The sequence below is a fragment of the Mustela nigripes genome, chromosome X, assembly GCF_022355385.1.
Source record: "Mustela nigripes isolate SB6536 chromosome X, MUSNIG.SB6536, whole genome shotgun sequence".
NCBI classification, from domain to species: Eukaryota; Metazoa; Chordata; class Mammalia; order Carnivora; family Mustelidae; genus Mustela; species Mustela nigripes.
This window is the reverse complement of record NC_081575.1, coordinates 115,211,042-115,227,920: the sequence shown is the minus strand read 5'-3', so window position 1 is coordinate 115,227,920 and position 16,879 is coordinate 115,211,042. Positions and strand designations below refer to the sequence as shown.

General features: G+C 45.1%; 1 long non-coding RNA gene across 1 annotated transcript; it reads left to right on the top strand.

Moving 5' to 3' along the window:
* Nucleotides 1-730: 730 nt before the first annotated feature.
* Nucleotides 731-16,879, top strand: LOC132007749 (uncharacterized). Its single transcript, XR_009401430.1, has 3 exons — nt 731-958; nt 15,707-15,865; nt 16,733-16,879. It is a non-coding gene; the product is annotated as an uncharacterized LOC132007749 (long non-coding RNA).

Here is a 16,879-nt window from a genome sequence, read left to right as displayed (position 1 = left end):
CCTCAAGGAAGTTCGTTCAAATACAGAGATTTGGTGCTAATTCAAAAATCTGCCAGTATATTCAGTAACGTGCTTAAAATGTACTGTACTGTAGCGAATCTGACTTATTTGCAAAGGACCCTGGGTAAGTTTTGAAAAAAATGGGAATTTCACATTTTCCATTTTCTCTACATTTCTGTTGAAACACCCAAATATCAATTTAATGACCAAGATTTTCTCAGGTTCCAGAGCTGAGAACGAGGACATCTTTGGGGGCCATTATTCCACTTGTCACTGATGTCTCCATCACTCTCCGTGGAACCCCTGGTTGACAAGCCCCATTCCCTGGTACACGGCTTCCGCTCCTCTCTTTGGTGCCGTGTCTTAAATATTAGCCGAAGGTTGAAACATTAGCCTCAGGTGTCCTCATCTCTGATGACCCCTTGCATTTAGGAATGTTAAGATTAAGTGAGCTAATATGTGTAAAGTGCTTGAAAGAGTTTCTGCCAGACTGTAAGTGCCATACAAATGTTAGCTTTTATTATATGATATTATTATCATCAAAGGGAATCTTCTGATGTTAAAATTGGGAAAAAGCCCGAGGGGGGGTGGAGATTGCAGAGGAATGCTTCCAGAGGGAAAGTGGGGAAGAAACAATCTTGTGCCAAAAAATCAGAAGCTGAAAGGCTTTTTTTCTTTTCTTTTCTTTTTTTTCTAAAAGTTGAAAGGCTCTGAGTTTCTCAGCAGAAAAGAAGCTGGAAGAACTAGGGCCGTCCTGTTTATCCGCTGTTGCTGTTCCTCTTTCCGTGGCTGGGGTTACCCAAAGTCAACTGCTGTTGGGAAGCAGATGCTCCTCCTCCTGACGCCTCCTTAGAAGGTCAAGGGTAGCCTAAGGCTGTGTGACAGTGCCTGTGACCATCACCGCACTTCATCTCATCACGCAGGCATTTCTTCATGTCACCTCATCCCAAGAGAAAGGGTGAGTACAGCCCAAAGTGGTGTCTTGAGAGAGAGGCCATATTTGCCTTTTTATTACAGCACATCGTTGTAACTGTTCTGTTTTATTATTATTACTGTTAATCTCTTACTGTGCCCAATTTATAGATGAAACCCTGTCTGTGTGTATAGGACAAAACATGGCATGTAGCCTGCCATACTAGATGGGGTTTCAGGCATCCATCGGAGGTTCTGGAATGAATTCCCCACGGATAAGGGGGACTACTGTTTATAGAAGGAAACCTTTAAAATACTGGGAGAAAACAATTTCCAATTAAGAGTTCTACAGCCATCCAAGCTTGGAGTTGTGGGAATGATGTATACTGAAGACATTTTCAGACTTGCAGAACTGCAAAAACTTTATTTCCTATGCATTATTGCTCCGGAAGCTACTGGAAGACAGGCTCACTCCGCCACCTCCACCCCCAAAGGAGGGAGTGAGTCTCAAAGAAAGTGGAGATGATAAAGGCGGGGCTAGTAACAGGAGGACTGGGCTTAAGAAAAAAGCAAACATATTTTTAAACACTGTTTTACATACATTTGCAATAACAACAGAGAAAATCCTCTGGAGCAGGGGTCTCCAACTTGAACTTAAATCAGCTGGAGGCTTAGTTGAGACAGTGCAAGCTTCCTGGGCAGTAACTATTGTACGTACATATTTTGGAGCGCTACCAAGGTTAATGAGGGTCGAAATGGGGCGGTTGCAAGCCGTGGTACCTGCGGCAGAAACACGGGTGGGGGGGGGGGGGGGGGGGGGGCCGGGGGGCGGGGGGGCTGGGAAGCAGCGCCTATTGCAGTAAATGAAGTTTTCCTGGCGCACAGTCCCGCCTATTTGCTGGCTTGCCTTTGCTGGCCGCTTTCCCATGACAAGGGCAGACTAAGTCTGGGAGTCTTTGGGTGGGGGTGGGGGGAGGGCCCCTGAGGCCCACAGAGCCTAAAATATTTACCATCTGGCTCTTTACAGAAGAAGTTTGCCAACCCCCGTTTTAAACGATCCGCGTTTCTACACCTGAAACCAATACAATATTGATGGCGGGGATTAGCCAATGAAAAATTTATCAAGTCGGTGTTTATCAGAATAAAAACTAAATGAAAGAAAAGCAAAAATGTACCCCCCCCAAAACTGAATGTCAACAGAATCCTAAAAATGTTAGCGCTGGAAGAGACCACGGGCAGGTGCACTGTTCACGAGGGAGGAGACAGCTGTGTGCAGCGGCGGGGGTGGGAGTGGGGTGGGGGGTGGGCAGCTGGTCCAGGGTCCTGGGTGGTGGGGGGACCTTTCATCTTTCTCCAGGCCCTGGTCCCTCCCCTCCCCCCAGCCCTGTGTCTACCTCCACGCTGCTATGGTCCACTCATCCACCGTTGGCTTTAAGTGGCTTTCCGTCGAGGTGGGGTATTAAAAAGCCACTAGAGTAAGGGCTCATGAACGAAAAGAGCACGTGACCAGGGTTTGTGGGGTGATCTAGTCTGGCGTCCGGCAGTGAGGGCCAGAGTCCTGCAGCCCTCAGGGAAATGAGATGCCCAGAGTGTGATTTGCAGTTGCCCTCTACCGTGAAGTCTTCCTCTAGCTTGTTGGCAGTGATTTTATTGGTGCAAGGTATGCTTTTGCCAACTGGGAGCCTATAATCTCCCCAGTAGAGGGATGTGTTATGCCCCAATAATGGGTCCGTGATTAAAGGAGCGAGACTGATATAAAGCGAAGGTCAAGCAAAGCTTTATTTCATGCCAAGCATCAAGAATCTAACCGAACGTTCGGGGCCGCACCTCTTACAAGAGAGGGCGACCCTTCTCTGTTTCACAGACTAGCTTTTAAGGGCAAAGGCCATGCAGTCAGGCCTGGCCACGCACAGGTGGCCAATGAGATTGTAACACACACAGGAAACTCCACAGTGATGCTAGGTGACCAGTTGAGTTACAATTGACCCTAGTAGACATTTGAACCAGCCTATTACACCTTGATTGGGATTGGCGCCCAAAAGGCTCCCAAGGGGCGGGGGCCCATACTGCTTGGTAGCTAGGGAAACAGTATGCACCCCCCCACCCCCCCACTGATCGGATGTCTCCACCTGGCCTGACCCACCCCTGTATCTGGGCTTTGTTACCTGGAGCTGGTTTCCAGGACTTGTTTCTAACTGAATCCCCTGGGGGAAGGGGAGCAGGGACAGTTTAACTTTAATGAAATCCTCTTGCTAAATAGGTCCTTACAGGATGGGAGTGGGGTGCAGTGGGCGAGGTCGGTGGGGAGAGGGAAGGGAGGGGCTCTGCTCCACACAGTGGCTCAGGGTCCCAGGCTAATGGCAGCTCTGCCGTCTTCAGCAGGAGGCTTCCAGGCACACTGCAGTGGTCCCCCCCCCCCGCCCCAGGCCAGCAGGGAGTGAGGAAGGCCATGGGGGAGGCTATGGAGCTCCATGTCATTTCTGCTCCAGTTCCACTGGCTAGAACTCAGCCACCAGCCCGCCCCTAACTGCAAACGCAACTGGGAAATTTGCACATACCTGAAACATCAGGAAACACAGGATTGACTTACTTTACAACAATGTTTTAGATACCATTCCAAATCACATGCTCAGTAGGTTTTTCTCCAACTTTTCACGTGTGTGGCCATGGGCCCGTGAAGGAGCAGCTGGATTTTGGTGGTCTTCCCCATTCCTCTTGCTAAAGATGTTATTATTGCCCAAAAGTGCTTATAAAGCAAGATTCCCTTGTTACTGCTTACATCTTTCCTCCACTGGAAAGTGGCAATGAGTCAGGTGGATGTGGTTGTTTTAAAAAAATATTTTATTTATTTCTTTATTTAGAGACGGGAGGGGGGGTACATGAGCAGGGGAAAGGGCAGAGGGAGAGGGAGAGAGAGAAAACGAAGCAGAGTCAGCACCGAGTGCGGGGCCTGACACAGGGTTTGATCCTGGGACCCTGAGATCATGACCCGAACCGAAATCGAGAGTTGGATGCTCAGCTGGCCCCGCCACCCAGGTGCCCCCAGATGGGTGTTCTACAGGCTTCTTTTGTCCCGCCTGACTGTCAAAAGCACTCGGTCATTGCTATAGACGAGCAGTTTCATTCTATAACTTGGGTAGCTGAAAATTAGCAGGTAGGGATTTTAGCTGAGCCTTAAAAAAGACATTGTCTCTGCAAGGACTCAGACCGTGGGAGAGCGCCTACCTAGTCTGAGGCTAAACAGACTAAAGCAGAAAACAGCCTTATCCATCTGCTAGCGCTGACAGGTCAGAGTGGGGCATAGAGCAGACTTTGGCTTCTCTGTCATCGTTTAAACAGGGGAACAGTCCTAATGCCAGCTGCAGGGGGATGTCATCCAGGCCAGCACACCCACTTGCCTAGGGTTCCACGGGCCTGGGGCCTCCATGGATTGGGTCAGCAGGTGTCCTGGATCCTGTGTCCGCATTCCCACCCCAGCTCTGCCAGTCGCATTGTCCCCCAGAAGCCACTACAGACTGGGAAAAGATGAAAACTCACTGTGCCCCACCTTAGCCACCTGGTCGGCTCTCCCAGCCCTTCCTGATCGCCAGGAGACATGGTGCTCCCAGCAGGAGGAGCGGACCTGGAGATCACACACCAGCATGGGGCCGTGGGGCCGGGCAGCACCCAATGGGGGCAGAGTCGAAGCAGGTGGGGGAAAGGGAACTCTAGAGGCATCAGAGATAAATTTCACTTCCGTTAAAACACTACCTAAGGCTGTCCCATCCCTACCTAGGGGCCATTTGTTTGCTTTTGTAGTAAAAAATGCTTTGATTTAGGGTGGGCTTTGGGTAGATGTTCACTTTGATTTACAAATTCCTGCCATCTAGTGGCTAAATTAAGAACGCATCTTCTCTCTTGAACAATGTTCTGATCCTTGAAATGTCAGTTGGGTTTTTTTTTAAGTGCCTAATGCAGAGTAGATGTTCAAAATTATTTGACGTAAAATGAAATGTGGTTCAACCAGAAGTTTCAAGATGTAGTATGTGAAACACACAAGGATGTGAAAGAAAACAGACAGACTTGATGGCTAAGCTCTTGTCTGTGTTCTAATCCAGTAAGGATCTCTCCTAGGAGAGATTTGTCTAGAGAAAGGGGAGAGAACTGGACTACCCCAGTGGTTTTGACATCTGTCTGGACATTAGCATCACCTGGGATCTTTTAAAAATTCCACAGCCCAAGTCACATTCCAGATCAATGTTCTTCATTTCAACATACTTTATTTGAAGCAAAACAAAGGCAAGGAAATCCAAGACTTTCAAATTATATAGGATGATTATTTACTTGGTGAAAGGCTTCCTCTCTTTATGAAAAAATTCACCACAGGATTTCTTAGTGCAGCTGACTCCTTTTCTGTATCTTAAATTAGTTAAAGAAAATTTTTTTTAATTTACTTGACAGACAGAGATCACAAGTAGGCGGAGAGGCAGGCAGAGAGAGAGGAGGAAGCAGGCTCCCCGCTGAGCAGAGAGCCGGACGCGGGGTCAATCCCAGAACCCTGGGATCATGACCTGAGCCAAAAGCAGGGGCTTTAACCCACTGAGCCACTCAGGCGCCCCTCTTAAATTAGTTTAAAAACCCAATTCTATGTTCACCTACTTGGTAATTTTGGGGGGGTTAAAGTGAAACACATCAACATATTTGTCTAAGTCATTGGCTCTATATTTTTGTACTTGTCCATCCAACAGACCAGAAAACAGAAAGAGGAACTTTCCAAAAGAAAAGAGATTCCCCTCCCTCAGGGCTGCCGTGTATGGGTACATAGGTTGTGCACTGCACAACTCCAAGAGGCCTGTGCCACATTGCCAGTGATGGGAATCACAGCAGCATGGTGGGGCTGCTTTGACACTAGGTGTTGAGAAGGAAGAAAGAGGGCTGTTTGACTTGTGTCTCTAACATGAGAGCTGGTTGCCCACCAGCTCAGTTTAGCAAGAACCCCCCAGTCAAACCCAGCAGCTGTCACTTTAAGGCCAGTACTGTTTCTCCTGGGATGGCTTCCTGCTGGTTCAGGTCATTTCTCCAGGTACATGAAGATCATCTCTCTCTCTCTTTCTCTCTCTCTCTCTCCTTCTAAATACTTTCTCTGAGAACATGTTTAAAAAAGACTTGTTTCAGCTCATCCATATTCAAGAGAACTTCATGTCTTGTGCTCTAAACATGAAAAACTCAACTAATAGATCTTGTTTACTCCCCTGAACACACATCATGACTCATCGACCTTCAATGTCAATCTTGCCTCTACTGACCAAATACTGATTTCCCCCCATATTCAAACACAAGTTTAACCTCTTCTCGAAAATATGATCAGTTTTGTGTTTCAAATGGCCTTGGAAATGTGTTTACCTGTGAGGGGAAGCCTCTCTCAGCGGGGAATCACAAAGCAGTTTCTGGGAGGGAAAGGGGTGAGCCTTGCTTGCTGGCGTGGATGGTTCGGCCTCCTGCGGAATAGAGGACTCGTAAAATTGATGTATTAAGAACGGAGGTGCTGAGCTGCTTTAGCTTCTGGCCAGGCCGGTCCTTTCATTTCTTCCAGCAACGGGGTCTTCGGTAAATATCAGAAGCTGTCTTGCAAAGTCCTGAGTCTGGGGGCTCCCCCCATCTCCAAGGTAGCTCCAGGAATTGTAGACGCTACTTTGCCCCTCTTCGCCTTCCTTGGCTGCCTGGAAGCCCAGAGCCATTTGGGGTTTCCAGCATTCTCTATTAGCTTGGCTTTCTAATGGAGTTCTTCCAAACCCACTGGGTCTTTTGAAGTTGTGTTAGTCGGTTTGGTTTTATGATTTCTGTGCCTTTGCTCTTCAGGTAGCTCCACATCCCTTCAGGAAAGGAATGAGAATAAAGAAACACACCAAGTGGAAGTACGCATCTCTAACTCCGAGCCTTTGCGATCTCGTTAAGAGGCAGGCACTAGGGAAATGAGAGACCAGGAGACCCCGGACCCTGCTTTCTGCTCACGGAAGAGGAAGGGGTGGCCGGGGACAGAAACACGCTTTTGCTGTCCTTTTTCTTAACACTTAGGAATCACGGGACAGAAAGCCATAGCAGTAAGCGGGGACAGCATGTGCCTCTCGCTCAGGTGACAGGCTCGGGTGATCAGATCCACCTGGGTTCAAACCCCAGCTCCGCTGTGTGCGGTCAGTCACGTGCCTTATCCTCTGTTCTTCAGTTCATTCATCTGTAAAATGGAGATAGTAACTCACACTCCTTGGCTTTCGTGAAGATTAATGGAAATACTAAACATGAACGCTTAGCACAGTGCTTGGAGAATGCATAATAGGGGCTTAATATATATTATAGCCAAATACACTAAGTATAGTTTTATCATTTTGTTATTTGTTGGAAAGAACAACTTCTAGGACAACCTTATTTCTCTCTTTAGAAGTTTCCCCAGTGTTTCTTTCTGAATTTTTATATCTGTAATGCAACTGTAGTGAGATACTAGTTTAATAAGACAGCTAAAGGTTTGATTTGCATATGGTGATCTTCAATTCAAGATAATTGGATGCTTTCTTTGCAGTTTCCTTTTTCCCAAACTTAAAAATTAACAGTATATGCTCTCAAGACACATATCAATAAAATCACCAAGAGGTAAAGCATTCTTATATTTCCTGCACTTTTAGGAAAAATGAGTTTGCTGGAAGTTGCTCTGTTTCAGAAAGGTCAAATAGAGAGTTCTGGTTCCTTCCCTTCTGTGATGCTGAATTCACCATGAGACCCATACTTGCCGTATTTGAATTTTCCCAAGTCGTAGAGAAAGTGTCCGACAAAAAAATGAAAATTCTTACTGAAACGATGATTCGATAAAAGCCTTTTTCTAGAGGACAATTAAAATATAAACACATTCCCAAAAATAATTGCTGTTTGGGGAGTGAAGCTAAACTTGCAAATCTCAGTTAGGCTAAACCTGCATATAATTGAAATGGAAAGGAAAATGGCCAACTACCAGTGTCTGAAACAAATATCAAAATACAGACAATCCTACTGTTACTGGCTTTCTTAAGAATGCATTATTTACTTCATAATTGGGATTATATTTAATACTCTCAAAGTACAAGGCACTGAGGGAGGGAGGGGCAGATCCTTTGCCATAAGGAGCACATATCCGCTAACAGTCTGGGTCTCCACTCCCCCACCTCAGCCCTGCTGCCAGGCTCTGTAACCCTCCAGATTCAGGCACCATTTATACAGATGTATTCGAGATGCTCTTCGGGTTTTGTTTTGTTTTGTTTTGTTTTGTTTTGTTTTGTTTTGTTTTTCCTCTTCAACAGTAAAAGCACCATCCCTCTCTAGGAGGATAATTAAATTTCCCCAGATGCGTGCATGTCCCAAGCTGTAGGCCCAGGATAATTGGAGCCAAGCAGCTATTTGTTCTTTCATTTAAGTGGGTCCTAAGGCTTAGAGGTAGACAGGAAAAATCAGCGGCTTTCGAGAGCCAAGATGGCCATGGAAATGTGTAGCTAGGGTATGGCAGAACGACAAGCAGAAGCACAATCTTGATGAGAAAGGACACTTGACACTTGACCTCCATGGGGTAAAATAGAGAGTTCCCTCCCCCCCCCCAAAAAGGGGACAGCCTTGACTCGGGGGTAAACAACTGTGGCTCGATGCCAAAGCAGGACCAGTGTCCGGATCTTTGGATTCTTCAAGAGAAGTCCTAGATCTGGCTTTTCTAGGAACTAGTCTCTGTTTTAAAAGTTAGCAACTCGGGATGCCTGGGTGGCTCAGTCAGTTAAGCATCTGCTTCGGCTCAGGTTATGATCCCAGTGTCCTGAGATTGAGTCTCACATTGAGTTCCCCGCTCAGTGGGGACTCACCTTGTCCGTCTCCCTCTACCTACCGCTCTGCCTGCTTGTGCACACGCTCTCTCAAATAAAATTTTTTTTAAATTTAAAAAAGTAAAATTATCCCACAATATAGTTTTATTTATTTACTTATTTTTAAAGATTTTATTTATTTATTTGAGAGCGAGCACGTGCACAAGCAGGGGGAGGGGGAGAGGGAAAGAGAGAATCTCAAGCAGATATCACGTTGAGTGTGGAGCCTGATGCACGGCTCGGATCTCACGACCCTGAGACCACGACCTAAGCAGAAATCAAGGGTAGATGCTCAACAGACTGTACCACCCAGGTGCCCTGCTACAGTTTCCTTTAAAAGGAACTGTCTAAAATAATGCATGAAATACGTTCACTCAGGTAATTCATAAAACACATATTGAACAAACAGGTTGTTCATGACCGTCACCATAAGTGTAGTGAGTAAGTAGAAAATCAGGGTGAAAACACAGCTGAGTTCGGGTATGGGTAAAAGCAAAAATCTCAGAAAGAACAAGGTATCTTAAGACAACTGGGTAAACCACTGTGGGTGGGGCAGAGCATTTGTTAGGGAACATTTTTGGTGGAAAGTCTGAAAAAATATAGACCTGGATTCTGTGTAGGCAGTAGACAATGGCATCGCTCACTTGTTCTTTCTCGACTTAAATATTGTTTTTCTTTTTTCTTTGTTTTGTTTTTCAGTCTGGGTTTTTTTGTTTTGTTTTGTTTTGTTTTTTAAATGTAGGCTCCACACCCAACCTGGGGCTTGAACTCACGACCCCGAGATCAAGAGTCACATGGTCTACTGGCTGAGCCAGCCAGGCATCCCAAAATGTTGTTTTATAATCTCGGCAGAGCTGCTTTTTTCATCTGTGGTCTACCAGTTTCCTAGCTTCTGGCTTTCAGTTGTTTTGTCTTTACCAAGGTAATTGAATAGAAGGTGTGTCCCGGGTGAGATTCGGCACAGAGAAACGGCCAGAAGAAACTGAGCGACGTGAAATACAAGCCAGGGCAGCACACCCAGGCGTGGCGGGCTAGTCTAAAGATTAGCCTAGAGGGGGCTTTCTCAGCCTCAGCACTACTTGGGGACTAAATTGCCCCTGCTTGAGGACCAAGTATACCCAGAACCACCATTCAAATTGTTAGAACTGGCAGGTATAACCACACATTTCAAAATTGCTGTGTTGGCCGATCAGAAATGGTTGACTGTCAACAATCTCGGAGATTTCAACCTGACACGACTGTATGTCTATGTTCATTGGTATATAGCAGCCCAGTGACTGCTGGCAGTAGTAAAAAACTTGTTAGTGGAAAATAACTGCCACATCATTGAACGTCATAGTAACCAACTGTCGCAGTGGCCGTGTGTCTCAGTAGATTATAGAGATACTAAATATATTAATAGCCCAGCTAGGAAAAGCAGCTGAAAAATGTTTTCATCAATTTGCTGTGAGTCCATCAGAGGCGGAAAGTAAGTTCAGTGCCAAGAATAATGGTGTTGCCATAGCGTCTGCTCTTGGCTAATGAGATGAGAAGTCACCAGATACTAGAGCTTGCGGGGGCAGCTTCAGAGGCAGGCAGTGGAGTGTGGGGGCAGTGCTGGTGGAGAGTACTTAGTGATGGCATTGGAGCAAGAGGTGTTGGTGGCCCCGAGAGCTGCAGAGCCGTAGTTCTTCTGGTCCGTGCCACACCGTATGTCATGATATTCACTGGCTCAGCCACCTGAGATCTGGAACACCCCATCTGGTGGTCCCCAGGTGGCAACACATCCGATCTGGCACTGGGGCCCACGACCATTTAAGGGGACCATCATTGGATGAGTTAGATGTGGTTCCTTGTGCTAAATCGTGGCTCGGACACAGGCATCATTTAGCTAATCCTAGCTGCGTCAAACGAAAGATCAGATCAGCAATTTCTAAAAAATCAGGAGTGATTTGGAAATTATTACGAAGTCCAGCGAGCAATGCGCTACCACTTAGGCTACTTGGTAAGTAGTTTGAGATTGGTACAGTTTCATTTATTTGGGGTGTACAGGGAGCACATGTATAATTTTATGTGTATATGGATTTTTATGTTCATTTTATTCCCACAGCAGTTGTAAATATATTTACTTCATTGGTGGCCATCATCAGGTGTTTAGAATCCCACCGGTTCCCAAATCCAATATTGAAGACTGAGCAATTATATTCTGTGTTTCAACATACATATTTTAAAAAGGAAACATAGAAACAGAGAGGCAAGGGCTCCTGGGTGGTTCAGTTGGTTAAGTGTTTGCCTTTGGCTCAGGTCATGATCTCGGGGTCTTGAGATCGAGTCCCGCATCGGGCTCCTGGCTCAGGGGGGAGTCTGCTTCTCCCTCTGCCTCTGCTCCTCCCCACCTGTTTCTGCTCTCTCTCACTCTTTCACTCTCAAGTAAATAAATAATCTGGAAAACAACAACAAAAAAAAAGAAACAAAGAGGGGAGTTCAAATGCTTGCCCGCCACGCACTCTGGATGCCTCACTAACCTTTTCTGAGCCTCAGTTTTCCATAGTCCACGGGGTTGTGGGAAGAACTGAATGTCTGTATGCGAAGCAGTGGGGCACGTAGTAGGAACTCAAGTTCCCTCTGGAGTTTCCATTAAAGAAGGAATTCACAAGCAACCTTTTTCTGTATTGACCTGAGATGCTTTACACCCAGTGCTTTGTATTTCACTCAGTAGCGGTGTTCATTAAACCTATTCTACTGCCTGAATTTAAAGCACCCGAAATTTAAGGGTCTAAATATTCCAGAGGAGAGTGTTTGAACTAAAATTCCTGAACTTGGCTACAGTCCCTCTCTTACCTATGATAGGGTAACCTTGAAGGAGTGCCAGTGGGGTTAATGATTTACTAAGCATGGCTTTTTCCCCAAAGATACTTGAGCTGAGACTTTTTCAAGCCTGAATAAGGTCACATTATTCTTCTTTCAGAAGATCAAGAAGATCACATCATGCTTTTGACAATTGAATGGAGATAGTTGTCCTAAGTTGGCATTCAGAGACATGAACTTTTTTTTTTTTTTTTTTTGCTGAAAAGCTGTGCTCTTAAATCAGATTCTTTTTTTTTTTTTTAAGATTTTATTTATTTATTTGACAGAGAGAAATCACAAGTAGATGGAGAGGCAGGCAGAGAGAGAGAGAGAGGGAAGCAGGCTCCCTGCTGAGAGCCTGATGCGGGACTCGATCCCAGGACTCTGAGATCATGACCTGAGCCGAAAGCAGAGGCTTAACCCACTGAGCCACCCAGGCGCCCTAAATCAGATTCTTCTATATGATAAATCTTCAGAAAGTACATTCTGAACTCTTTTACCCTCTTGAGCATTATATGTTGGAGAGAAAAAAAAGTCTCCAAAAATTATCCATTTTCTTTTTTTAAAAAATTATTCATTTTCCTTATAAAAAGAAATGAACTGTTTTTTTTTTTTTTTAAATAAGGGTTTTTTTTTTTTTAAATAAATACAGGGAGTCATTGGGCTCAACATTTCCCCACTACCTTCGCTAAATTAATTAGGTGGCATAAACAGTTTCTTTTTAACCGACACCTCTAAGCCTGAGGAACAAAAGAGTTTTAGCACAGAGGAACAAAGAGAAATGGTTTCACCATCACAACCCTGATGACTTGAACAGCAGTGGGAACCGAGGACCGTGGTATAAAGAACAGAGGAAAGAGACAGGGGAGCATGCGCATTGCTGACTTGAGGGCTCTTCTTGTGGTCATGACCTGCTCCTCCAAGGACAAGGGTCTCAGTGCTCTGGTGAAACAGAAGGGGAGGTTGGGGCAATTCAGAATGCAGAGGGCCAAAAAGCCAGTGGTAGAATTGGAAAGCTTTGGGAGGTGTGTGTGGAGGGGGTGGGTGTGTCCCTCATATAATGATCAGATAGACATGTTTTGTTGACTTCTTTGACATTTCTCTAAGAGGTTTCTAGGGGATCACTTGATATTAATTCCCATTTTATCACTGGAGTATTTAGGAGAGTGGCCGTGTCTGCACAGCCCAGAGGGAAATGGATCTTTCAGAAGCTGCCAAACAATGAAGGGACTTTTGGTTGCTGTCTATGTGGATCATGTCAATTGCAAAATAATCACATTTACATCTGACTATGCCTTGTATCCTCTCTGAATGCACATTTCAGGAGTATTGTTTGGAGAACGTTTCTCATTTTTAAGTTCTTCCCTGCATGTCTTCTTTATTTCCAAAAAAAGAAAAGAAAGAAAAAATTGTGAGAATCTGCCATGCAATGTGCTAGATGAGGGGCTGGCAAACTTCTTATGGCCAAATGCTTCTGTACAGCCTTTGAGCTAAGAATGGTTTTTACACTTTTAAGTGGTTGGAGGCAGGAAAAAAAAAAAGCCACCCAAAAGAATAATATTTCATGACACATTAAATAAAATGACAGTTACATTGCAGTACCCATAAATAAAGTTTTACTGAAACACAGCCATGTGCACTGGGTTCCCTGCGTGGCTGTTTTTGTGCGGCAACAGCAGAGTTGAGTATTTGCGACAGGGATCCTATAGCTGGCAAAGCTGAAAATACTCTTTGGCCAAATCCTGTGTTGGACTCGGAGGATAGAGTTGTGACCAAGACTGACCCAATCTCTGATTTTGTGCTACTTACAGTCTAGTTACTAATGGAACAGAGAGGTAATGTGTACATAAAAGCAACAAGACTATGATAATTACAGATTAAGATAAACGCTGTGGCGGCAGCCGGCACAGGAGCAATGAGAAAAAGAGAAACTGTAGTCAGGGTGGGAGAGGAAGGAGCCCTGTGGTTTGAGGGGAGGTTTAAGAAATGACGTTTATAAACTGAGATCAGGAGATCAAAGGAGCCAAGCCTGTGATGGAGGAGCCAGTGGAAAGAGCTCTGTGAGGGAGGAAGGCACATATGCAAAGGTCCTGAGGCCAGAAGATTTGTATGTGTTTCAGGCAAGAGACTAGGGAAGCTGAAGGTCGGTGACGGAAAGGTACATGGAGCCGGCAGTTCAGGCATGGCCCAATTCCAGGTAGCACAGAAAGCCATAGATGGGTTTTAAGCAGGAGGGTGACGTGAAACAATTAGCTTTGATTTTAAAAAATGATTCCGATTGTCGTGTGGAAAGGGGCTAGAGGAGATTAAGCTATGAAAATTTTGTGGAGGAGGTCCATGCTGGGGATGGCTGCTGGCCACAGACATGGAGAGAAGGGAACAGGCTTGGATCGAGACTTTGCAAACAGAACTGACAGTCTCAGCCCATGAAAGCAGCGGGAAGGTCAGGATCAAGGATGCTGCACATATTTTTGACTCAAGCAACTGGATGGTTAGTGGTGTTATGTAATGAGGGAAGAATGCGTTGTTGAGGCGAGAAGCATCAAGTCAGCAGATGAATGAAAAAAGATGTGCAGGACACCTGGGTGGCTCAGTTGGCTAAGCATCTGCCTTCGGCTCAAGTCATGATCCCAAGGTCCTGGGATTGAGCCCCGCATTGGGCTCCCTCCTCAGCAGGGAGCTTGCTTCTCCCTCTGCCACTCCCCCACCCCTGCTCATGTGCTTTCTCTATCTCTCTCTCTCTCTCTCAGATAAATAAAATCTTTAAAAAAGGATGGGTGTGTGTGCATGTGTGTACAGTGGAATATTCAGCCATGAATAATAAGGAAATCCTGTTGTTTTCAGCAACATGGGTGGACCTTGAGGGCATTATGCTAAGTGAAATAAGCCAGATTGAGAAAGACAAATACTGTATGATCTCAATTATCTGTGGAATCTCAAAAAAGCCAAAGGAGTCCCTGGCTGGCTCAGTCAGTGGGACATGCAACTCGTGATCTCAGGGTTGTGAGTTCAAGCCCCACGCTGGGTGTAGGGATTACTAAAAAAAAATAATAATAATAAAAATAAGGGGCACCTGGGTGGCTCAGTATGCTGTGTCTATGCTGTGTGAAGGCTATCTTCAGTTCAGGTCATGATCCCAGGGTCTTGGGATCGAGCCCCGCATCATCGGGCTCTTTGCTCAGCGGGGAGCCTACTTCCTTCTCTTTCTCTGCCTGCTGCTCTGCCTTCTTGTGATCTCTCTTTCTCTGTCAAATAAATAAATAAAAATCTAAAAAAAAATTTTTTAAATAAGTAAGCCAAACTCAGAACAACCCAGAGCAGAGTGGTGGTTACCAGTGGCCATGGGGTGGCAGAAATGGGAACGTGTTGGTCAAAGGGTACAAACTTCTAGTTATAAGATTAACCAGCTCTGGGGCGCTCAGGTAGCATGGTGATTACAGTTAATAATACTGTATTATCTACTTGAAAGTCACTAAGAGAGTAAATCTTAATTGTTCTTCCCACAAAACAGAAATGGTAATTATGGGACATGACAGAGGTATTAGCTAATGCCATGGTAATCATCATTTTGCAATACATAAGGGTATCAGATCAACACGTTTTATACCTTAAGCATACGTAAGTTTTTTTTTTTTTTTTTTAAGTTTTTTGTCAATTATATCTCAGTAAAGCTGGAGGAAAAAAAAAAAAAAAAGAGACTTCTCAGTGGAGAGGTCCAGCTTCTTCTGTAAGGGACCAAACAGTAAATATTTAGGCTTTAAAACCCCATGACCTCTGCCCCAAATGCTCAATTCTGTTCTTGTGGCCATAGATAATGACAGCCGGAGGCAATGGGTAAGTGCATGAATGGGTAAAACCTTAGTTTGCCAGGACCCCTGTCGTGGAGTTGGATGTTCAAGTCTACGAGAGAGAAAGCGAGTGCAGAACTTGAGATACAAATGTGGAAGTCCTTGGGATTCAGTCATGGGCCTAGATGACCGGTAAGGAGAGCTTATCAAAAGAGCAAAGAAGACAAGAAAGCCCAGGATCATGCTTGGAGGTATTCCAACAACATTGTAAAAAAAATGTTGGGTGGGTGGGGTAATCTTTATCAAAATTGTGTTCCTGGGATTCTTTAGGAACAGGAAACACTACCATAAGGAAGAAGTACTCTTTTTATACACCGTGTTGATCCAAAATGGACAGCCTTCTTCAATGGCTCCCACTTCCATAATGGAGTGAAGTAAGAAGCAGTAGTTAAAGCTGCCTGGCTCCCCTGTGTAGCTGTGTGACCTCAGGTAAGTTACCTAACCTCTCTGTTCCTTAGTTTCTCTACCTGTGAAAACAGTCATAAGATTGATTACATAGGTTTGCTGTGAAGGTCTGCTGTGTAGTATTATATACAGGTCCAGTATCATTACTCCTTCTCTCAACGGCTACCTTATTCTAGAAAGAATTTGCAGCTACTCGCTCTTATTGGTCCCAAAATACAAACCCTCCACTTCTCTGTTGGTTTGGCTCACACTAAAATGAAGCTCGGTTTTACTTACCTGACTCTGTTGCTCTTGTCATCAGAACACTAACCCACCTTCTCACGACAATGCGAATGGGGTACCCCATCTAAAAACCTTCTAGTTCCACCACTGTAAGACCTCCTCATACACCCATCTCCCCCCTGGTATGGGAATCTCATGCCATTTGACTCCTCGGCTTGAATTATGTATGCTGTGTCTAGCTCCCTTAAGCCTACTCATGGCACCAGAGCCTTTATCTTTGATCTAATTTCCAGAAGTGACTGATCCGACCTACATGGAAAGGACGTTCCCCTGAACAGCATCAGAGGATACGTAATCACCCAAGAAATCAGTTAATACCATCTTCACCTTGCCTCTCCAGAAAGCTGACTCTTTACTGGCCAATTTTCATGGAAAGGAGTTAGTCTAACATTCACCTTACTGGGTTCAAGTGAGGATTACTTTGTTTTGTTCTGGTTTTCATTTAATTGAGTGTCATTGTAGACTCATTGATTTTAACATACTGGTGCATTTCAGGCAATTATCATTCCATGAAGTTTTGACGTTCACACTGTCCTACCTTTGATCAGCACCCACTCCTTCAAGCTGGTTTCTTTATCCTCTAGACATATTCCTCCTTGTCTTTGACAGAGCCGAGGCAAGACGTCCTGACCCGCATTGTTCCTGCCCCAGACCTTGGATCTGCCAAATCCACAAGGATCTCTGCTTCCTGTTAGGGGGAGGCAACATTTACACACAAAACTCCTTTCCCTGAAGACTGATAATCAAAGGGAAGAA